This window comes from Dermacentor silvarum, chromosome 9, assembly GCF_013339745.2.
Source record: "Dermacentor silvarum isolate Dsil-2018 chromosome 9, BIME_Dsil_1.4, whole genome shotgun sequence".
NCBI lineage: Eukaryota > Metazoa > Arthropoda > Arachnida > Ixodida > Ixodidae > Dermacentor > Dermacentor silvarum.
This window is the reverse complement of record NC_051162.1, coordinates 54342884-54367764: the sequence shown is the minus strand read 5'-3', so window position 1 is coordinate 54367764 and position 24881 is coordinate 54342884. Positions and strand designations below refer to the sequence as shown.

General features: G+C 47.3%; 1 protein-coding gene across 1 annotated transcript in view; it reads right to left on the bottom strand.

The window, feature by feature from the left end:
• Positions 1–4770: 4770 nt before the first annotated feature.
• LOC119465254 (uncharacterized) overlaps positions 4771–24881 on the bottom strand; it is a 405770-nt gene continuing 385659 nt past the window's right edge. The window contains 1 exon segment of the mRNA XM_037726053.2: positions 4771–6063. The gene's annotated coding sequence lies outside the window, so the exon portion shown is untranslated.

The following is a 24881-nucleotide window of genomic DNA, read 5'->3' as shown; positions in this document are numbered from 1 at the left end:
CAACAAAGGGTCACCGATGACGTCTTAGGAAACACAGTTAAAACTGCACTACGTTGAGATGAGCTGCCACTCGTCGCTGAACAATGTGCGCGGTTCACCAGTACACGGCAACACATTCACCCCACCTCACTGCGTATACAACGGTCGGAACAACACATCAACACTTTCGGCTATTAATAACTACAGTCAAACTAGGAATGGTGGGTAATGATGCTCTTCGGGTTTGTCTATGGTCTCCTTTGTTCAAATGGCGGTCCCGTTTCAACTTCACATCCGGGATTCTCCAGGCGTTCACGTGACACTAAACGTCGCCGTTCGCGACCACAAGAGTCCACACGTCTGACGAAAGGATTGACAGATGAACTGTTGTAGACACGGCACAAATGCGTCCCCTGCGTCTATGTTGTACAAACATCAATCGACAACGTATGGAACCATGGCATGGTCCGACAGCTGGTGGCGTTGGCAATCAGTCATGGCGTATCCGGATGGAAGGTCGTGGCAGGGTGGTTGCTCATTTCGTGACTAAGTGATCTTTGAACGAGCCCTGAAACACATTTAGTGAAAGCGTGGATACTTTTCTCTACTCTTCATGACGTGGTATGCTGCGAGAACACGGATTATGCATATTCACCACGCGCAACACGCCTCAAATCAGAACGAGGTATGAATTTCATGAATTTGTATCGCTAGGTAATTTGTGCAGCCGCTAAGTCTTGTATAAGGGGACCAAGAAAAACCAATGCATTAACCTTCAGGCTGCTGAAGGCCACTTGGCGCAGTATCGCAACAACGTGTGAGGAGGTATCGGTAAAATTAGTGAGAGGAAACCAGTATTTCAGAGCTCCTTCAAGAATAGTATCTAGTCTAACATGATGCTTGAAATGAACATACATGAGTCAGAAGCGCGTTTTCACTTTGAAATGTCAGTGGAAGCCAGCGAAAATTGTCCACCTGCTCAACTCCGCGCTACTACGTAGCTTTTCAGAGAAAGAGACCTATGCTCTTTAAAACTAAGGCTTGACTCGAAATTACACATTGACCTGACAGGTTATCTGCCGTGGCTTTCTTTACATACTTGCATATTGCAAAATGTTGCTAATGTAGCAGAATCTAATCTAAACGTACGCGCCATGCGTAAAATTGATAACTACTGTCTTCCGTAGGTAGACATCATCAAGCAACAAATCACCCCAAAACGACAAAGGAAGCATCAGCAGTAGTCGGAGACGTGATGTCTCCAAAGCCAAGGTTTGTACAAACGGAATTGTCTTCATCAGGTTTGACGAATACAATGCACTTTGTCGAAACGTTGGCCCCACCGACACCGCTCGTTCTACCACTATCAGTCACTTCGTTTCCATCTTCCTGTCAAGCAGGCATCAGAAGCCCACACCGAGGAATCTCGCCAATATCCTACGCATGGTCATTTGGACACACGCTACAGAAAACTCACTTGAGAGCCTTGATTTTGATGGCAAAGGCTCCGATATATAAGCTTCTGCTTCGAAACCTAAATGCCATTGGGTGCTACCGGGCTGCCTGCAATATATTCATTAAAGTCCCCAATATATCGACGACACTCCCAGTTTGGCATATCATTTGTGTCATTAGGGTCCTCTTTTCTGCACAGCGCTACTATGCGTTTTAGTACCTTAAATGATGTTATGTGGTCGTGGGAATGTCTATTCGGTATCGCTCAAAGATACTGCCAAACGCTGCACGCACACATGAGTTCTACGGTATGTCTATCAGATGTGAGCGCCTGCAGTATGAACAACGGACGGTACCATTCGCGGCTATCTTTCAGCACTATGCCGAGGTGCACGGCGGGAAAAACGTTTAGAAGACTGCAACGTTAGCGCATCTCTAAAACAATCACAAGTTTTTAAACCACAAAGTATATTTTCCGAAGTGCTAAATCACTGGACTTTGACTGCGGGACTGGTGCGAATACTGGATCCTCGTTTTGAGTGCATTCAAGGCATTACAATGGACAGTGTTATGTAGGCCTGGTGCGTACTGTCGAACTACACCGCAAACACGCTCACTATCATAGCAGTGCATATAATAACAGATATAGATTATTAGTGTTCTTTCACATTGAATGATGGAAACTGCCGTGGAGGCTTGGATATTTTGTTTATGTTACGGTAGCTGTGAAATTGGCATCGATGCTACAAAACACGCAAGGTGAATTTACACTCGTCACGATATCCCAGCTGTAAAATGACGTATCGCACCAGAGTTATCTGTGGTTCGTTGTGTAAACTTTGATCCACGCTGCGCCATTGTTATGGATGCAAAAAAATGATGAAAACATTTTAACTCGGGTGGGTGTTACCATCATTCATTGTATGAAGCATTGGTTACCTTAAAATGTATGTAAGGTTCGGCGCGATGCGCAGCATTAAAGCTTACTGCTGGATTAAAGTCAATATGTACTTTGGGAAAATAAACAAATATAGACTACTACTTGCGATCATGCATCAGTATGGAATCACTACGTGTGAGCCGTCTGTTACTGTGCAAATTCCACACTTTTGTAAACATGCCGAGTTCTTGGAATTGTTTATGTGAATCCGCAACGGTAATTGAATCTCCTTCGTGCAAAAAATAGCACCTCACCGCATTCTCTTAAAACTGCAAATTAAGGTGAGCACGTAATTGACTGTCTACAGCTGAAGCTTTATTCTTTAACATTACCGAAGCGCCGCACTAAGTTCCACAACTGGTCATAGTTGAAGGTTTTTGACATAAAACCACACTGGAAAGGAAAGGAACGCTGTATTTGTAACTTGCCGTGCTGAAATATCAGAAACGGCTACTCTTCGTGTGAAAATAGGTTGAGTAAGAAACGACAGATTAGAGTAGCTCGTCATGGCGTGAGGAACTTTGACAGCGTAAAGTCGGATAACTAGTCAACGGTTTATCCGGTTTATCAGCAAAAAGTACAGTGCATTTTAAAGGAACTAATGACAGAATGTAGCAGACCTCGATAATATATGTTTTGAGTCACAACGATCCGGAGAGGAAAACTGTGACGTTTGGTGCTGTCTATTAGCACGAAATTCAAAGATAGATTTTATTCACATCAACCTGTTTCCTCCAAATGAAAAAAAAAATGAGCTTGTGATTCGGGGTTGCTAATAACTGCCCCTTTAAAATGAGACATAAATTTCTGACAAAGTTACCGCTATTTACCTTCTGTTAAATCGTAGCGACTACTTGTGATATTTTTATGCGTGAACTCCTCGCGATGATCCTGGTTTTACTTAAGAGAGGAAGCATAGTGGAGTGGTTGGTACGGCACCAGCAAAAGTACACGCGTGAAACCTAGTTTTCTAAGGCGCTGGCTGTCAAACTACCCATTCGTGATACTGCCCAATGTCGGAGTTTGGCGCGCGTCTTCTCCCGCTGTAATTAAGGTCTCATATGAGCGAACATTGATTTTGACGGCGTCAAAGGCATTACCGAAAACTCGTGTTTACGTGACGTAATCGGGAAATAAAGGAAGGTGAGTGGTACGGCACTGCAACCCGACGCGAGTGAAAATTGGATACTGGCGGTTGCTTTTTCGGTGTGACCTCTTCGGACGGCTATACCCTCGAGTTGGTGACATCGCGTGATGAACTGGCGCTTAAAAATACAGTCGGGGCAGTGGTAGCAGTTTTGGTGAGGTGCTAGTGAAGCCTGCGGGTTACGATAGGACGATCACGTCAGCTGCAGACAATAAGAAGAGGTGATAAAGCTAAGTAAAGCTTGTTCATGGCTACGCAGTGGTAGTACAGGAGGCTTTGACGCATCTCTGTTCAACAACAGTGCTGCCACAACTTGTTTGGATTCCACTGTCGTTTGTGTTCGGTAAAATTCTGGTCATGTGGAGCGGAAACTGCTGCATCAGACGCGATTGCTCTACAACGAGCCTGAATGGTTTCTAACGTACGCGGACACTGTCGGATTGCCGTCAATAGCAATGTTGTCCTTCTTGTCCTGGCATCTACTGGCGACAGCTGCGGTTGACCACAAGCGGTTACATATTACATCGAGGTTCACAACGCTGGTGCGTAGAATTTCAAATTACAAAACATGAGATAGCACTTCGCGCAACCTTCAGGGATACTGCCTGATTCCTCGCGTAATATTGCAACAATCACTATTACTTCGCCATAGACAATCTAACATTTTCAGCTAAGCTGCCTGCTTTCCTGTGTCGTATTACAGCGACGCGCATACTTCGCATTGACAGCACAAAAACTTCAGCGCCCGTTTTGACAAAAGTTCTCTTACGTAAGTTCGTAAGTTCCACTTGCGATTGCACATGGCCACGGTAGTCGTGTCAGTATCCCGTCTATAGTTGTCATATTATAGGGTGTCGTAACTCTGGCCAGCAAGCAGGTACGTAGAAGTACACCTACTTTCCATCCATACGCTCCAAGTATTCATACACGTTCTTGAGGCTCATCTTGTCCTAACACATTACACGTCCTGTTGCATGCATTTTTTGTCTTTAAATGTCGGCGCTAGCTACATTCCTGTCAGGAACGCTGTGTCACGCTGATACGGGCATGCTGTTCATGACCTGAATGTTCCGGGCGCGCAGAGTTATGCAAATTTAGAAATACAGGCAATATAGGTGACGAATATTATTTGAGGATAAGAAAAGCTCTAAAGGGCGCAAATATTCCATAGACTTCAGCATAAAAACTGCCACAATGTCAAGTTTATATATTTTTTTCTCTCTGGAGTTCCGTTTCAGGCGCTTCCTTAACCACTGCGGTCAATAGTCTGTCCTTCTTGTCCTGGCATCTACTGGCGACAGCTGCGGTTGACCACAAGCGGTTACATATTACATCGAGGTTCACAACGCTGGTGCGTAGAATTTCAAATTACAAAATATGAGATAGCACTTCGCGCAACCTTCAGGGATACTGCCTGATTCCTCGCGTAATATTGCAACAATCACTATTACTTCGCCATAGACAATCTAACATTTTCAGCTAAGCTGCCTGCTTTCCTGTGTCGTATTACAGCGACGCGCATACTTCGCATTGACAGCACAAAAACTTCAGCGCCCGTTTTGACAAAACTTCTCTTACGTAAGTTCGTAAGTTACACTTGCGATTGCACATAGCCACGGTAGTCGTGTCAGTATCCCGTCTATAGTTGTCATATTATAGGGTGTCGTAACTCTGGCCAGCAAGCAGGTACGTAGAAGTACACCTACTTTCCATCCATACGCTCCAAGTATTCATACACGTTCTTGAGGCTCATCTTGTCCTAACACATTACACGTCCTGTTGCATGCATTTTCTGTCTTTAAATGTCGGCGCTAGCTACATTCCTGTCGGGAACGCTGTGTCACGCTGATACGGGCATGCTGTTCATGACCTGAATGTTCCGGGCGCGCAGAGTTATGCAAATTTAGAAATGCAGGCAATATAGGTGACGAATATTATTTGAGGATAAGAAAAGCTCTAAAGGGCGTAAATATTCCATAGACTTCAGCATAAAAAACTGCCACAATGTCAAGTTTATATATTTTTTCTCTCTGGAGTTCCGTTTCAGGCGCTTCCTTAACCACTGCGGTCAATAGTCTGTCGGCAATAGACGAGGATGGTCGGGTAGGAAAACGGGGATGACTAGCGGTGGACCGTCCATGGCATGGCGGGCGATAAGTCGATGATAGCGTCACTTCCTTTGTTGGTGCGTAGGCTCCTCGGCAGAAAGAAGCCTCCCCTGGGCGGCGACACGTAGTGCACCGGCACGACGCACAGAACGTCGTCGGCAAAGTAGAAGTATCCGTAGCGAGGTTCGGCGGACAGAAGGACGCCTTCCTCCGACTGCTGCTTGCTGCTGTCACTGCGCGGGTCACCAACGGCGACGCGACCTGGAGTCGTTCCGAGGCGGAGCCGTGTGGCTAGGAAATCGGAGATCGCCGACGCCACGTTCGGCACGAGCCGGTACGGAGGTATCTGCCGCAGGAACAGGTGTCCCAGCACTCCGTGCTCCAGGTTCGCGCACGTCTCCCTCGGAAAGCGGCCGTTAGTCGCTGGGTGGCCCCTGCGAGCAACAGCGAGGAGGCATCGTCATTATCTCTATCGGGGTACTCCGGAAGCAAACACTAGAAACGGTTATAACAGGTTCTCTGAACAGTATCTGCTAGTACACCGGCCTGGTAATTTAAGACGCGGCGAATCAATGCTCCGAACTGCACAGAATGCGACGAGGCAGTAGACATTGCACACTTTCTGTAGTCGTGCCCGAAATTCCAAGATGAAAGGGACGCTCTCCTGGAGAATCTGCAAGAAAAAGGGGCTTTCCGCATACGTGCCTGCAACACCTTGTATTTCCCGAGGGATCAGATACGTTCACGTACCTACACATACCCGCACATAAACTTCACGTCTCCTTATGGAATTGTTAAGGGAGACTGGTTTGATGGACATATGGTGAAACCCTTCAGCGATATTGTCAGAGACGCTCGGGCGGAGCAATTGCCGGCCTTGATTGCCAGGCTAACCCCGCTTGTTGCTAGAATTCACCTCCCCCACCACCACAACTTGAAAATGTATAACGCTCCTTCTGCTAAACAAAGGAAATATACGGGGTGCTTTTTAGGGATTATACATCATTTTTAAAAAATCACCAGCGGTAGGAAAGATAATTCACTCCTTGAGCTCGATGATTACTGAACTTACTTGCACGAGAAATAGAAATTATTACCGAACAACCGAACAAAAATTCACTGACTATTTTTCAGACTAATTACTTTACGGCACATATTGCAATTCACGAACCGTAGCCAGTCAGTTTCCAGGGCATATTCACATGGAACGACTGCTGACCACGGCACGTACTTCGTGATATGCGCAATGAACCCTGTGGTAAAAATGCACTGTTCCACTAACTTTTTTGAACAAAGGGCCGTTTTATGCAATGAAGCAGAAAATAACTGGAACGCCTATGCATTTAGTCTCACACATTGGGATGAATGTCTCGAAACTGATGTGATTCTGAAAATTTTTTTCCATGTGGATCCGACTTGCGAACTCACCGGCTATAAAAAATTATAACATGTGAAGTCATGTAATTTCTAAAAAAAAACTACATTAGGTATCTTTTCTTAATTAGTGGAATATGGCATTTCAATGTATCAATGTATCATGCCTTTTTGTGTATACCCCAGCTGAGGGACTAGTATTATATGTGCGAACGGCAATTTTTAACAGTTCTCTAAACTCTCAAGAAACATAAACACCAGGTATATTGATTTGTATTCAGTATCCATGTAACCTAGGATTAGTATTTATTCTCTGGGGAAATAGGCATTTGTGGACACCCTTTTGAAGGCATTTGGTCTGTGTCCCTGATATCTTGTTTATGTTGCATACACGTGCGCCTAGAAATAAACTGGCTTAATTTTTCTTCGAAACACAACGAAGAAGCTACAGTCGAAGACAAGGAAAAAGACAGAGTAAGAAGACACTAAATTTAACAAAAATTGTGCCTGCGCCCAATGATGGGGTGAAATGAAACTGTGGGCACGTAAAGTTAAAAAGCTAAATGGAACTTCAGTCATCAGAGTGTTCCATGCAGACTAACCACATGCGGATCACTTCCGGCGCGCTTTATATCCTTATTAAGTAGGTAACGTCTCAACGATCACCAAAAAACTAACAACGAACAGCGAATAAGTCACAAATCATTAACCAACGTAGCAATACCTAAGGGTAGGTTAAAGGGTTCATTTGTAAAGGTTAAGATAACGTCCATTAGCGTGGTAAAAAAAGTCGCAATCTCGACCTAAAGACGAAGCATCGATTGCGATAGTCAAGTAATAAACAATACTACTAAGTAAGGATAGTAGCTTTAACGGCCGCATAAACTTGTAAACATTCGCTTACTAACCAAATTAAGAAGCATGATGTCAGGCACGCACAACCAAGCATCAGCACATCTCACGCGATGACCGCAGAAACTTGCTGTCAAAACGCTGGAGTGAGGATGCGCGATAGCAGCAGCGAGAGAATGGATCTGCGTACTGCCTCTCGATTCAACGGAAACAGAGCGGCGAAAACACAGCGCGCTGTGGAACATCGCGCGCGGCCGTCAAGGCCGCCCGGAGTAGAACACCGCCCCCCCCCCCCCCCCCGGGGGCCGTCCACGCAACGGAAGACGGTGCGCTTCCGCCCCACTTGCGTTCCTTGCGGTCGCAAGATCGAGCCGCGATCGCCGGCACACCCTCGCGCGCTTTCACTCGCACATACAGCTTACGGACTTTATACGGAACCTCACGGCGACTGCAACACCGATGGCGACGGCATAAATCCACCTGGAGTGTAGATATAATTGCCATCGCAATAATACGCATGATTTTTATTCCCGCAGAGTTCGCTCGTACGTTTTAGATGCCTGGGTAAAATGTTCGCTGGATACACATACTGTACACTTGAAAGAACTTGCTGCTACCAGACAAGGATTTGCACGCTGCTGCTGTAGGAACCGCAGACAGGACAGCCGCGTGGAGAATGAGAGTGCAGGCAATGAGAGGACTCATTTAATCTATGTTTAATGTTGTTCTAGACATGAACACAACTGTGTAATAGTAAAGTCGCTTACCATGCTCGCTTACCATGCGCAGCTACGAATAATCTAATGAGAACGATACTTGCACTTTATTCTTACGACGAAAACGGTCAATCTATCTTTATATAGCTAAAATAGGGTGTATTCAACAAAATCACCCGGAAACCTTGTTCCAATCTAACAAAAAAATGAACAAGAGGAGTGCATCAATATTACCCTTCCATGGTCTATTCACGGGAGACAATACAGAGAGATTCGGTGACGCCGAAAACCAGAGAAGAAACCAACAGTAGGCAGTTTTCAATGTCCCGCACTATTAGTAGCCTAACAAAGACTAGACGTTTATTCTTCCATCATCACGTCAGCGTTCCTTAAGCAATTCTAGAAAATGGCTTTGAATTCTGTAAGGTAATGGTGGTTACGATAACGCTTCCCAAACTGTCACGAGCATGAACAAAAACTAATCCTGAAGACTTCGACATAAAGGAATTTCTTTGCTTTCCTTCCACACTTAAGTAGTTTGAAGTCCTCGATATCAGTGTGTGATCTTAAGTGCCATTTAAGGTTATCCCCAGTAACCACATACAATCCTGCCCGAGCTCCAGCCATATATCACGCGTACATTTAAGATTTAAAAATGCTCTTGGCAGTGAGTAGTTTTGCTGTTCACTCTATAGAATGACATCATTTACACAATGAACAAAAACTGAACCCATTTCGAGATTATTGATGCAGTTGCCACAGCTCACTTATCTGCATGGATAGTCGTGGCTTGCGCCTATCCGTAAGCTATCTACGGAACTCTGTCGCAACTTCCTCTGAAACCCGCATGGCTCGTAAAATCCAAACTACGAGACTCCTATAGATAACCGAGCACTGCGGCTGCAATGTCCGCAAGGACCAGGCTCCTGGTTTGTCGCTGACTTGAATCACAGGAGATTTGTCATTCTTAACTATACATGTCACAGCACTCGCACAAGAGTCACTGCACGCGTGCACTTCTCCTCAGAATCTTTATCAAACTAGAGCGCCACATACTAAACGAGGAAGGCAGAAGAGGCGCCTTGAGTGACGGCCGTGTTAAGCTCGCGTAATAAAGAATGGGCCGCTGTCCCCGTGAAACATCACAATAGCAAGATTTTCCGGTATAACGATAGAACTATTTTCTCCAACAGGCTTCTGTAATCCCATCGTAGCGACAGTAATTTATGAGTTCTATCAGACGTCCAATTTTGAAAACACATTCAGTTTTTCTGTAGCAGCGGCACCTTTTGTCATAAGCCTTATTTTTGTTATCACACAAACCGTCAGGTGAGGGCAACATAAAATTTTACTGCCAGGAAAGAAATCGCTTACGACAGATATTTTTCTTGCATGTTACGACATTCTTTGCAGTTTTTCCCACGTGTGTTGTTCATAATACGCATGCAAATGCATGTCGATGGAAGTGATATAAGTCGACGCAAGTCGCATGTCAACAAAAGTGCCATCAGTGAAAGCGCGCTGCATGCTCCTATTCCACCATCTCATTGGTCAAGCTGTATTCGCACAGGTAACTATTGGTGTTTCAGTCCACAGACAAGTGTGACGTCACTCATTGGTGAGGCACCAATAAATTTACTCTGGTAATCTTATTCTACTACCTGCCTCTATCGACCTGCCAATACGAAGCCTGTCCAACATGGTAGCCAGATGCTTCAACCAACGTGAATTCCCAGCTCTGAGTCACTGCCACGCTGAGACGAAGTTTAACAAGACTAGAGCTGCTGCAATTCGATGATTCGCCGACGAAGTGACACTTCTTTTGGGACCACATCATATACATAAAAATACCCGACGAAACGACGCGAATAGCTTGTACTATCTTCCATGTTGACGAATATTCCTGCAGCAAAGGCCTCAACTGGAACAAATCATGTGCCGCCTGTATGCTCAACGCCTACTTTAATGCGTAAAGTTCATCTAACGAAAGTACCTGAAGATTATCCGTATCATCAGGCCACTGACTTCCTTCAGCAACGTTACCGGCGTTAGGAGCCGGGGAGAGTTCAGTGTAAGTAAATTCAAGGCCTGAAAGCTTTTGTTTCTGCGTCAATGTGTTTGGCGCGATGCTTTGCGAATTTTCCATGAAGCTCATTCACAGGCATACTTGGTGAACTACTACGGCGTAGCAGTCTCGACAAGTCCAGCGAATGGAGCCAACGTCCAGCAATGCAGGGATACCTGTAACATCATATTAAAGTACCTTCCCGTGAAATTCGATTGCTAGAATATAATGAACTACGCCAAATTGAGTCCTCGGGTGATGAGCCAGGAACCGCCCGGCAGATAGTGGCTCACAATGGAAACAGCAGTGTTCATGCGCAGTGCACATAAGGAATGCGCAATTCCTGCAAAAACGTCAGGATCTGTGATACATCAGACCAGGTTTTCCGCTCAAACGACATGAAGCGCTAGTGTCTGTCTCTTTACGAGTTGATCGCCGCTTGGGGGCCGAGATGAGAAGCCGCGCTATCCATGGGCTCCGTAAATTTTCCATGATTGTGAGCGAAAATTCAAGACTCTAAACCGTACTTCGACGAAGAGAGACGTCGGAACACACTGCCTTCGGAGAACGACAAGTTTTTGGCAGGAGGGCTCCTCTCTGGGGCACAGTAACGACTTTCTTGAGCCGCCACGCCGGCGGCCCAGCTAACCCTTACCTGGCATACGACGACACAGACCCGCTGCGCTGGCGGGTCTCCCACACCCTGGCCTGAGTGGAGACTGGGCCCCGCTCCGCCAAGGGCCAACACCGTCAGAGGACATGGACGTCGTCGGAGTGGAGGGAGAGACAATCTCCCCTGAAGAATACGAGTGTCCAGGATGGATGGCGGCACACACCCGCCGAAAATCTAGGACTAAGGAACGCTCGAGTATCGGCGACAGCTTAAGGAACGCCAACGAGACGCATCGGCTGGCAACGAGACGCAACAGCTGGCGCAAGCAGGGAACGCCGGCTCCACAACAGCCACAGCTACCAGAGGAGGACTACAAGGTAGTCATTCGTCCCAGAGGAGGTTTTGATACGATGCAGAGCTCTGCGATTATAAAAGACGGCGTTCTGCGTGCAGCAGGTATAACTATAAAAGACGCGGAAGAAGATATTCTTCGAGTGAACTCAAAGCAAAACACTTTCATCATGAGCACACCGAAGCTGGAAAACGCGAAGCGTTACAGTCAACTAAAAGAGATCCGGATTGGAACAGGCGTCTTTGGAGCAGCCGCGTATATCACTGCACCTGACAACACATCCAAAGGTGTTATAAGGAGAATCCCGGACTACGATGCACCAGAAGACATAGAGGAAAGTCTTGTAAATCGAAGAAATCCGACAATTCTCCATGCGAGACGCATGGGCCGAACGGACTCTGTAGTGATAGTGGTCGAAGGCACTTATGTGCCGCACTAAGTGTACTATAGAGGCGCGGAATACCGCTGCGTGTTGTACCGAAAGAAATACGAGCTGTGCACTACATGCGGTCGCCTAGGACACCGAGCGGACGTCTGCCCGGCACCCAATACCAAGCACTGTAGAGGCTGCAGAATGCTGAATCCCACCGAGGACCACCAATGTGATCCGAGATGCTCTTTGTGCGGAAAGGGACACCTTGCAGGGGACAAACAGTGCCGCGAGTGGTTCAAAACACCGTACATACTGAAAAAAAGGTACTGGGAGCGTGTGCAGCACGAACAACAAGGGACCAAACAACCGAGGGACGACTCCACACCCACCAAATCGTACCACCAAGGGACCACTCAAGCCATGAAACCCTCCGTACAAGACAAGACAACGCGACGCCGACGAGGGAATTTAGAAGGAGAAGACGTTCCAGCTCCTTCCCAAGACTTCCCCCTCAGGAAGGGAAACACAGAGGACATCGACAGTCACGGTCTCCATCAAGAACCCTGTCCCGGTCCCCATCGAGGACGAGGAGACAGGCGTCACCACAAAAGGCCACCAGCAGCACCAGAAGAACGCCAGCAGATGAAGGTGTAAAGGTGAACTGGGCAGATACGGTCTCCTCTGCTCCGAGGGACAGGAATAGGTCCGCGCTAGAAAAAGAAATCTATGATATTCGGAAAGCACCCGAGGGGGTCATTCGTGAAAACGCGACACAGAGAGAGGAAATTTGGCGCTTCCGCATAGAAAATAAGGAACTTCGTCAAAACAAAGGGCAAGAGGCCAATCCCCCGACAACTTTGGGAGGAGAACCAGCAAAATGCGCAACAGGTGCACCTCCAGCGAAGAGGAAAAATACTGAGGAATCTAGCACAACCGATATAACTGAGAGAATTGAAAAGATCGAGAGCATGATAACCAAACTGGCCGAAACCATACAAAAACAGTATGTAGGCATACAAGTACCACTAGAAAAAATGCAGCAGATTATTGAAGGAATCGATTCTCGGGTTACAATGCTTGAGAACATGCAAAAAAGTGGACGCTCGACGGGAATATGACCGATAAAAATCCACAAACCCTACGATAGGCCTGCGAGGACCGACGTCACTAGAACCCCCGGGGAACTAGTTCCCAGTAAACATGGCGTCACGTAATCATTCCAAAATTTGGCAGTGGAACTGCAGGGGGTACCGTCGGAAACGGAGTAACCTTCAGCAGTTCCTAAATAACAAGGAGGCGCCAGACATCATTGCTCTGCAGGAAACGGGAGAACCAGCCAAACTGTCCGGATATAAAACGTATGGTACTTCGAGCGAGAAAACGCCCGTCTCAACTCTAGTGAACAGAAATTTAGCGGTATTAACGCACGATACAGGGGTTGTAAACGTGGACCGCGCCCTGATCTAGATAATCCCTAAACGACATCAGGGAAGATAATCCCTAAACGACATCAACACGTGATACTCACGCGCTACTGAACTTTTTAAAAAGTACGGGCCTGGATTGTAGGCTTTGAGCATGCCAAAGTGCTTGCCATATGTTTCATATCCTCCTTCTCTCATCATCGTCACCCATCATGCGCCTTTTTCTTCCCTCTTTTTTTCCCTCTTCCCCTTCCCCCAACGCAGAGTAGCTGGCTAGAGGAATTTACCTCAGGCCGACCTCTCTGCATTTCGCATCATTAAACTTATATCTCTCTCTCTTGTTTATAGCAGCCCTAGAAGCAACAAGATGAGGTTTGGAGAGTTAATTACACAAACACTAACTATAGCCAATCGTCAGGCAGTGGTAATACTCGGAGACTTTAATGCTCCACACAAGTGCTGGGGGTACAAAATCGACACCGCGAAAGGCAGGAATCTATGGCTTGAGGCGCAAAGAGTTCACCTTACCTTAGTAACGGACCCACAAACACCCACCAGAATAGGCAATAGCGTCAGCATCGATACTACGCCAGATCTAACATTTATCAAAAACATGCCTGATGCCCATTGGACAAACACCCAGAAAACTCTTGGGAGTGACCATTACATTCTTGAGACAGTAATAAAGGCCGGCTCCCCGCGAAGGAAAGGAAAATCCCTCACCATGGTAGAATGGGACCTTTTCCGACAAATACGGGCGGATGAAACAAACGAAGATGGCGACACAATTGAGGATTTTGAGGTCTGGACACAGAAACTCCTCAATAGTGTTAAGAGAGCCACAAAGAATATACCAGACGAGGCTAGGCTAGAACAAGCAGGTGCAAAATTGCTACACTTATGGGAAGCACGGAACAGCATAGCAACACGATGGAAACGGAAACGGCTCAATAGAAATCTTAGGCGGAAAATGACCGAACTAGACAGGGAAATCAAGAAACACACAAATAGATTGACGCGGCAAAACTGGGAAGCTACGTGTAACAGAATGCAGACAGAAGTAAACTCGGCAAAACATGTAATATCCTACGGCACTTGATTGACCCTGAAAATGGCAAAATTGCACAAAGGCACGACATCAATAAGCTAACCCACCAATATGCAAGTACAGAAACAGAATTACTGCAAGAAGTCCAATCACTATACATAGGCGACCTAGCGCAGACTCCCTTACCGCACTATACTGGAGAGGAAAACCTTGAATTGGACATGCCTATTACGGAAGCAGAAGTTAGACAGGCGCTGCAGGACCTGCGCCCGAAATCCGCCCCGGGTCCCGATGGTATCAGCAACAAAATGCTACGGAATCTCGACGATCCCTCTATAAAGGCGATTACCCAATACATGAACGACTGCTGGGAGAAGGGGGCTATACCTTAACTGTGGAAAACAGCTCATATAGTCATGATCTCTAAACAAAGAAAAATGCTGAAGTTAGAAAATCTAAGACCAATATCATTAACATCGTGTGCGGGAAAATTAATGGAACACGTGATACTCACGCGTCTAGTAAGATACATGGACGACAATAACCTCTTCCCGCACACGATGATAGGCTTTCGATGTAAACTTTCCACACAAGATATCATGCTTCAAATCCAACACCAAATTATAGACACAGCCTCAAAAACAAGAGACAACAAAGCCATATTACGCCTAGATCTTGCAAAAGCTTTTGACAACATTACACATGAAGCTATTTTAGGAAACCTCCAAGGATTAGGAGTTGGGAAACGGGCCTACGAATACGTTAGAGACTTCCTATTAAACAGAAGGCCCGAATTACGATCGGAGACATACATTCGGACGATATAAGACTAGGGAGCCGAGGAACACCACAGGGATCGGTTCTCTCGCCTCTACTCTTCAACGTGGCCATGATCGGCCTCCCGGAGAAGTTGAACACAGTGGAAGGGCTACATCATAGTTTATACGCTGATGATATCACACTGTGGGTCACAGGGGGCAGCGACGGATACATCGAGGCTACCCTCCAAGAAGCAATACGCAGAGTAGAGGAATATCTTGGCAGTAGGGGCCTTCAGTGCTCACCACAGAAGTCGCAACTCTTGATTTACCACCCACAAAGAAGCAGCTGTAAAGACAACAGCATATCCCAAATACGACTAAGCGCGGGGGGCCAACAAATACCAGCAGTTGACAGTATTCGGGTACTAGGCATGCGGATACAAGCAAACAGGCGAAATAATGAAACGATAAAGGCTTTAGAAAGAGGGACGCAACAAACAATGCGCCTGATCACAAGAATTGCAAACCGACACAGCGGGATGAAGGAAGCCAACCTAATTAAGTTAGTACAGGCTTTTGCTATTAGCCGAATAGTATATGTGACTAATTATCTGAACCTCCTCATGGCAGAAAAAGCAAAAATTGAAGCCTTGATAAGGAAAGTATATAAACAAGCGCTTCGAATACCAGTCAGTACACCTACGGAAAGACTACTTGCCTTACGTGTACACAATACTCTAGATGAATTACTAGAAGCGCACAAAACGGCCCACTACGAGAGACTAGCTCAGACTGCTACGGGCAGGACGATACTTGATTGCCTCCATATAGGCTATGCAACGCAACAGGGAATCAAGATGGATATACCGCGAGAAATACGCGGAAGGATAAAGGTTTTACCGATTCCCAGAAACATGCACCCGGAGAACGACGCGGGAAGGCGTGTGGAGAGGGCAAAGGCCCTCAGAAATAAATACGAAAACATCAAGCACGTGGTCTACGTGGACGCCGCGAAATATCCAAATGAGCAAAAAATGACTGTCGTAATCACTGATAAAGAAGGCAAGATAACAGCTGGCGGCTCACTACGAACGCACAGCGTAGAAACATCAGAGGAATCAGCTATCGCATCGGCGATAGCTTCCTCGTCGGCCAGACACATAATTAGTGACTCAAAAGCAGCAGTGCGAAATTTGTTAAGAGGGCGAGTATCGCCGGAGGCGATTAAGATTTTAACCAATTTGAAAGACTACAGACACATACAAATTATCTGGACACCTGCGCATGCCTCCCTCGCTGGGAACGAGGCGGCTCACACATTGGCTCGAGAACTCACTAACCGAGCCAGAGATCAGCCTCACCCAGAGATGAGAGAGGAGCGCATGGTTAGTTACAATGAAATCACCAAATATTATAGATTGGCGAGGGTTCGGTATCCCCCGCCCACCCAACACTCAGTAAGCCGCAGGCGGTGGCCTGGCGCCTCCTTCAAACCAAAACCTATCCGAATCCCGTGGCCTACAGCCGGTATTATCCAGATAAATATGAGGGCAAATGTCGCTTATGTGAAGGACGGGCGGATCTGAGACACATCCTGTGAGCTTGCCCTCAGGTGACTCGACAGGGCCGCAAAATAGTTAATGAGGAGCAGTGGGAGGCCGTACTACTCAGTTCTGACCCGGAAGTACAACTCTGGGCCGTCCAGCTGGCTGAAGACGCCGCCAGGGCCCAAGGGCTTCTGGCCGCCGTTTAGGCGGGGGCCTAGTCCCCAAACCGCTGGACCCAATAAAGTTATTTCTCTCTCTTTACGAGTTTTTGTCCCCTAGATTGCCCTCGAAATCCTCCGTCAAAATTACAGATGCCAACTTGCCCAAATCAGTACCGTACTTAATTAAATATGTCCCACTGCGAAACTGGGCATGCATTTAGACCAGCTGCCAGCAACTATGAATTGAAGTTTCTTCCTTCTCCTTGAGACCACATACTAGAGGCACAAGGCTACTTGTTGCAGTTGTGTTCATGTGCGTGCGTCCTTAGTCTTATCAGGCCGACTGTGAAACATTGAAGTCATTCTCATAAAAAAATCGCAGGTGAGTATCTATGGATTGCAACTTTTGCGGAAGCTTCGTTACAGTGCATGTTCGCACTGCTACCTTAGTAATGACATTTTCAGCGCGGATAAAAGGCTCAGTTTGCTGTAGATAACTGAAAGGTACTCTGCACCGAAAGAACCAACGCACGTATGTTTCGCACTTGACTCTTAAGGGCGAGACACACGATGCGATTTTGCGTGCGATTCGTCGTACGACGCGCCGCATCGGCCGCCGCACTCAACAAGTTTTCAACATATTCTCCTGCAGGCGGCGGCGGACCGCCGCCTCCGCATGCGACCAACCTGCTGGATATAGTCGTACGACTGCGCGATCGGTCGGACGGCCGCGGCCAATGACAGCGCTGCCAGCGTGTACGTCATGGTGACGTGCGTGGTAAAGCCGGCGGGGCGGCGCCGGAGAGCAAGCGCTCCGATCGTCCCGCGGTGATGTTTTTTTTTTCTCCCTGGTCGAGGCGCTGGCCTCTTTGCCGCTGACGGCGTCACAAAAATCGGGTACACTTTGTTTCTGACACGAAATAACCTATAGAATAAAGTGAACTCAAAGTTGTGTATGTTATAAAACGTTGCGCTAAGTAGTAAATCTTTGACGTGGTGTCGATTCGGAAGCGGTCAGCGCAGACGCCGCAACAGTCGTCTATGCGAAGCGGCTCGCCTGACTGGCATGTTTTCTCATCCCTACCAACGGCGTCGGGAAAACTAATTGTATTGCCACTTATGAGCGACATAAATGTTCAGACGTAGATTGTGTTGACGAATATGGGCGCTTTATAACGAGCTGCGGACGGATCGCAAGGGCTGTCGACCCCGGATCCGACGGCCAGCGAGCTAGGCCTATATACCGTCTCATAGCGATCGCAAGCTCGCCTGGCTTGATCGTTCGCTTTCGTCCGCGCCGATAAAATCAAATGTATCGCAATTTAAGCGCGACATAACTGTGTGCACGTTGTGCTGACCGACGTAGGAGGTTTATTACGAGCTACAAGCGGTCGTGTCGCAAGCGACACCGGTCTCGGATTCGACGGCCCAGCGAGCTAGGCTTGGCAGCTCCTAGCCATCGGCGGCTGTCGACGGAGCCCACACTGCGGACGCGGCTTTGCGGATACACGTCTACGCTGCTCGCCAGAAGCGCACCCAGGATCTCTGCCAGGGGGGGGTTGACAGTTTGCCAATACCATCTATACAGCACTAATTTCGATTTCTTTGCGGGAAATTTTCAAAAAATGCGCTTTTTGCGAGTGTGCAGACGATTGCGCGTCTTACATCTTAGTTGCAGCACTCAAATGCGTAAGGAAAGAAGAGGGGTTAAACATAAGGGGGGGTTAAGTCGGCCTCAGGGGGGGGTTACAACCCCCGAATCCCCCCCGTCGGTGCGCCACTGCTGCTCGCACAGACGCGTTTTTATTGTGATCGTTTGTGTGAAACCAGAGAACTGTGCAAATACATTTGTTTTCACTTTGCAAAGTTCCGCAGTATTCCGAGCGTCCATGCAGGGCCGCCGGTTGTGGGCGGAGCTACGCATCGCACGTCGTTCGTACCATGTGTCCCGAATCGTCGTATGCGGCAAGTCGGACTCCGACGCGTCGTACGACGGATCGCACGCAAAATCGCACCGTGTGTCTCGCGCTTCAAAGTGAACATTGATGTTGTCAAAGAGGCAAACAGCGTGCGTAGGTTAAACAATCGAAGGTAGAGGAGCTCTATAGAAAGGTAGTAATGTCAATCAGACCATGTCTAGGCTCTTGAGATCACACACGTTTTAGCAGACACCTTAGAACACCTGTTAATGCAGCACTTGACCCGTGTCGCCATCCTATTTGCGCTGCCGTTACAATGAAAATCACAAAACCGTGCACACTGAGGTTCAAAGTACAGCAGTTTATCTTCCGAGCGAAAACCACGCGCGGTGCAAAGCTGCCACGGGAAGTTGTAAGAGTTCTAATCTCGAGGCACGTATGTACATTACGTGTGAATATTCAAGTGCAATTCTGGGGTACATGAGCGTTTTTGCAATTCACCCCTGTCCAAATGCCGCCAGTGGCACCACGATCGAACCCACAAAAGCGAGCTCAGCCAGGAAACGCTATTGCCACGGGGCTAGCACGGATAGTAAGCGTTATAACGAGCCGCAGCGCATTTTATCTGTTCCAGTACGTAAAATTGGAGGACGCTTAAGCTTCGCTTTTAACAGTGGAACGCGATAGCATTCAAAGATCCCCGACTGCTTATCATGCTTCCCGACAACTGCCGCTTAAGCAACCGTAATGGTTACCGGGAAACACTGTCGGCGAACGCTACGCACGAAGGCGAGAGCATTCTGCAAGAAACGCGGCCGTCTTGCGTGGGCCGATTACGGAAATTGTGCACAGCCGCGCCAAAAAAAAAAAAAAAAAATTGCATAATTTTCAGGTTTCCGTTTTTATTTCGTACTTTTAATATTTTAGTCTGAGAAGGTTTAACAGAAAAGGCATGCGATGTGGGTGTTTTGTTTCATGAAATTTCTTTGTGGATTGTCATTCTCGAAATTCCGAGGAATAGCTTTGCCAAGAATGCAAGACAAGGTATGAGCGACATTAATGATAGAATGGTGTGGCAATACAACCCGCATATACCGCATGCCATATAAGAAGGCGTGGCAAATACAGGTACCTAAATATATTCGGAGGGCCTGCGTGGTTGGGGATGATTTTCTCCGCCACCCACCGACATCGCACGCCGACGCCGGTTGCCGACGCCGGATTTTCTGCGACACGGGGCCCTTAACGCTCTCGCGTTAAAACTGTACATGTGCCTACGGTGCAAAAAACCGCCAGTAGTGTGCAAGGCCGCGTCTTTTGCTCCACGCGGTGACAAATAAGAAAAAAAAAGAAGAAAAGAACTAAGAAAAGAATTTCAATGACACCGCTTGCTAGACAGCATGCGGAGGAGTCATGTTTGGATGACTAAAGAGGTCATAGCGCTTGTCTCCGCTTTCTTTCGGCGTCATCTGCTGGTGCGACGGAGCCTGCTCACAAGGACCGCTTTTGTCCTATACGTATGTATTATTATAGCGACGTTTACGACACCGTCTGTGGACGTACGGATACATAAAGAGCTGAGAGATCTAGTGACAGCCACCGTTGTAAGAGGGCTCCGGTCACCACAATGAACTCAATACCAGGAACAATGCGCGCGTTGGAACATATACAACATAGCTCTGGGCAAGCGCACTACCTTTCATGCAAAAAAAAAGAAAAAAAGCAGAATGACGCGGTACAAAGTATAAAATACCACGAGCAGGTAGGTGAGCGCCCTTTGGAAAGAGGCACGACGCGTGCGATAGAATCGGCAAAGAAACAGGAAATACGATCCCTGAAAGCCGAAAGCGTACGCGGCAAAACAAAATAAATAAAGAAGACTAGAGCGGGAAACAGGAGCTTTGCCGTCGTTTAATTTGGCCTCAACCTCGATAATATTTCTTCATAAGAACCATCTTGAAATGCAGCGCAACGGGTCGGCACAACCGAGAGGAAGACGAACACAGGCGCTTACGAGAACACAATACGAGATCCCCCTATCCTGCGGTAAAGTATACATCGGCCCGACCGGGCGACGCATCAATGACCGACTCAGGGAGCATGCAAGAAATCTAGCTAATAAGGAGAAAACGCATCTTGCTGACCATTGTAGTAGCTGTCCCACTTGTGAACCACTTTTCCATAGCGTAAAAATCCTAGGTAAAAGCAAGCAGAAAAACGCTCGTGAAACGTTATAGGCTTTCTTTATCAGGAAAGCAGGTCTAGAGTGTGTAAGCGATACATCGATTACACTATACAATGCAGAAATGAAATTCCTTTCGCGCCTGGTGTAATCACTTCCTCTTTTTTCATGGTTTCCATATACGTTGTAACGATGCGCCTGCGCAGCTTGTCGACATATATACCTGCGCGTCTGGCTTCAATAAATCAGTTGTTAGTTAGCGCCTGTGTTCGTCTTTCTCTCGGTTGTGCCGTCCGGTTGCGCTGCATTTCAAGACGGTTCTTATGTCAAAATACCAACTAGCCCAACATTCAACTCTTTTAAAGAAGATTTCTTCGTGACGATACTGAGTGACAATGGCAAACAGCTAAAAGGCGGATGCAGAAAACATCATTCAGAAAATTAAAGCTGAACGCGCAATAAATATCCATGAAAATGAGGCATAGAAAGAAACAGCTTAAATCGTCCGCACTCGTCCTGCTAGTAATGTGCATACCAGAGGCCGGTTTGTACTGTCTGCGAAGGGCGCATAACATTTCTGATCTACTAACCGGAGTACCGAGGCCTCTAGCCATTCCCTGAATAATAGTGACGTTTTACAACCACGCTGTTGTTGCGACTCAATTGGTTCTAAAAGATCCTCTGCCAAAATCCGCTGCAGACGCTCATGAAAATTTGTTGATAGCTACCACGATGAAAATTCGACGAGATATAGGAGATGCAAACAATTATAAGCACTTCGACCGGTAAAGCAGCTCCGCGATATCAAGGAATGTCTTTCTGTCTCTAACTGTACTTAAATAAAATAAAATTGTAATTCTCGAAGGTCGCAGAAATCTGTCGGGATTTTTAGGAATGCCAGGGTACAACAAAGAACGTCATAGTATTGGGTAATCTACGATATAAATGGTCTCTATTGCTTAGAGACGTGTTCAGGAATAGGAATAATTGGATTTTATATCTATAATCACTATTCCAAAGTTTCACAGTTTCGCGCTTTAAATGAGGTTAAATTTGGAGCCGAAAAAAATTACAGACGGTGTTTCTGCGCCAACCACAGGACATCGTGTGAAATCACATTTTCTAGGACCAAATTAGCCATTTTCCTGCACCAAGGCGGCCATTGCTAGGATTTTGTTTGACTAGTTGCTAATTAAATCCTTTGCAGTCACGATGTCTTGTTCAACTGCTGTTTTATTGCACACACGATACGCGTAGTCATGAACAATGGGTTGCATAATTCATACAGAGTTACTCGGTGGGCACAGGAGGAGGGTGATTGCAGACTTGCACAAAGACGGCTTTGTGGTTCGTATAGAAATTGGCGACGACTTTGACGTCTCCGACGAGATTAGCATTTTGGTAAGCAAGATCTATGCACCTCATCCATTGCGTCGTAACCATTTTGTTAGGATATACAGGTACCAAGTTTACGTCGTGTTGCAACGTGTTTACAAAGTGTGGATTCTTGAAATCGCCGAGCAGCATAAACGACTTTCTATGGTTGACGTAGGCCACCCCTTGGTCACGAGAACGATGACCCTAGTTTCAGACGCCTGCGGAACTACGTACGCAATGAAGATAATCACCCCGTTTGGCAGACGCATGGCGCAAGCTTCACCGCGGCGTAGAGCACTGGCATCGGGTACATCGATGCAAATAAATCTAAGACCGGTCTTTGCGTAGACAACTCCCGCGCATTTGTTGGTCGGAATTCTGCGAGCGCCGGTAACGTAGAGGAATCCCTGAATTTAAAACGGCTCGTCGGGCTGCATGCCAGTATCGGCCAAGCAAAGTACGTGCACGTGCTTTAGCAACGAATCTGCACCCACGTCGAAGACGTGAGTTGCGAGCGACCTGACGTTGACGAGAGCCAGGACAGTCTCACCGTCGAGAATCAGCTGTTCGAAGGAACGAAACCTCGTTGGTACGACGTGTTGTTCGAGGAGTTTAAACTCGTCGGCAAGAACACGCTCCTTGTTTTCGGCGCAGTGGTGGAACTTATCGCCCTCCTTGTTGCTTATGTATAAGTACACAAAAGACGTGACTCGACTGAGCGCCACATACACCAAATTTTAGGGATGATTCGTGTTGTATTCGTAGATCCATTGATAGTAGGTGCCTCCCTGCGATTTGTGTATAGTTATGGTACTCACCTGGGCAATGGGAAACTGCATCCGCTTGACACAAATGTTCTTCAGGTGTTGGGCCTTGAGCGCAAAGGTTATGGTTACCAATTAGATGGGCACCCATACGGGCATCAACACGGTGGCTAGACTTCGCAAGTGACTAGCCTTGACTCTAGCGCGCGCTCCAACATCAATCATTCCACTGACCAAGCCATTGGCGATGTCAATGTTCTTGAGCTGAGTGTACGGCTTGCCGATGCACAAACGAATGTTGGGCTGCAAGTTGCTAGTTAAGCTTTGCAGAGACCTTGTAGTTTCTCGAGGGCCTGCACGGACTCGAGAGAGGCCTGTTGCCGGCTACTTTATCGACCGCCGGGCACGGAAGGGTAGAGTCGATATTATTGACCACGCGTTGGTTGAAATTGTCGGCCTCTTTGTTCGAGAAGAGCCTGACAGCGCCGGGATAGAGCAGTGCAGCGTCAACCGTGCTTATGAAACGACTCTCTGTCAACGTGTTCTCTTCGGCACTCAACTCACTGCCATCACCAATCTTGGTGAGAACGATCGAGAATGTGACGTCGCTCTGTCTAGCCACTTGGGTAAAGCAATAGAAGGATAGGTTGTTCCGCGGCGTAACCGACGTAACATAGACGCACCCTCTGGTCTTGGGCCGTTTAAAGACCGCTTGGAAGCACGTACCGGTGACAGTAGCCTCATGTCGCCACATAGTAACGCGTCAAAGCCTCCGAACGGCTCGAGCTTGTGATCGGGTCGAATTTCCTGTTGATGTACACCATGTCCACCGACAGCATGCTAAACTTGTCTTTGATGACTCCTTTAATGTTTCTAAGGAGGGTCCTAAACGTGCTCAGATGGCTGTGCGACAAACCCCTGTCGTGATCTCTATGCCTCATGATCATCTTGAAGGCAGAATGGACGGTCACACCGCCCAAAGCGACGGCCGCTTTGCCATTGGTAGTACACGCTGTGAAAGCGTTGACGGCAGACACACCATTATTGTTGCTGATTTAGCCGTCGTTGTAGTAGCGATTGTACACGTCCATGACCACTCGAAGAACGAACGTTTTGCCACATCCGGCGGCACCCATAAAGAACACACTCAGCGGTTTACACGGCGGCATCGTCAACCTATGGAACACCTCCCGTGTAAAGACGTGTAGCCCTCGTCAGTCATTCTCATGCGAGCGTAGTATTCGCCACTAGGCATGACGTCCTCTCTACGCCTAACGATAGGACACATCGGCGTGGAAATTTTGTTGTTTTCCTGCTGTTCCGCAAGGCCGAGCAAATCAGTGTCGACGTTGTTGTCTAGCATTACACAAGTGACGTGCACCCCCATCATCGCTTCCGATTCTTCGGAAGAGCGTCTAGCTTTTCCTCCTCCTCCTTCTTCTTTGTGTACCAATTGCACCTCGATCTCGGTCCTATTAGCCTCGAAGACAGCTTCGCAAGCACTCTTCATTTTTTTCCGCAGACACGCCTCGGCAGAATTAACTCTTGACTACCAAGATCCAGCCCAAATTCTGGGCTTATTCTTTGCCCGCACGGCTTCTCGACGTTGTGAGGCAGAACAGCCAGCATCGGGTCCGTGTCAACTGGAATGTTCACAACGGGCACCTTCACGCCGTATTGGCTAGTGTTGTAGACTAGCCTTGGCGTTTGCGGGAAGGGTTTGT